We start from the raw sequence: 393 nt of genomic DNA, 5'->3' as shown, positions 1-393 counted from the left end.
ATGGATGGCTGTGAGCCTCTACTTCTGTATTAGTCAGGTACTATTAGAGCCTCTCAGGAGACAGCTATGTCAGGCTCCTGTCATCCAGCACTTATTGTTATTGTTTGTTATCATGTGGCACAGTCTAGCCATAAAATTCTAAAATTACTATGTAGTCCAATATGGCCTCAACTTATCATTTGCCATATATAAGGTTGGCCTTGTGCTTCTCCTTACCCTATGGCTTCTACCTCCTAGGTTCTGGGATTATAGTCTTGCAGAATCTATTCACACCTGTGCTCTCTATGCATGTTACTCTGTATGAGAGCACTGAGGAGGCTGAGGTAGAATTAGTTCCAAGGCCAGCCTGGGCTACAGCACAAATCTGAGCTCAACCTGGGTGAGCTCAAAAAA

Source organism: Mastomys coucha, chromosome X (assembly GCF_008632895.1).
Source record: "Mastomys coucha isolate ucsf_1 chromosome X, UCSF_Mcou_1, whole genome shotgun sequence".
Classification (NCBI taxonomy): domain Eukaryota; kingdom Metazoa; phylum Chordata; class Mammalia; order Rodentia; family Muridae; genus Mastomys; species Mastomys coucha.
The sequence above is the reverse complement of the archived record's forward strand: the minus strand, read 5'-3'. Positions refer to the sequence as shown.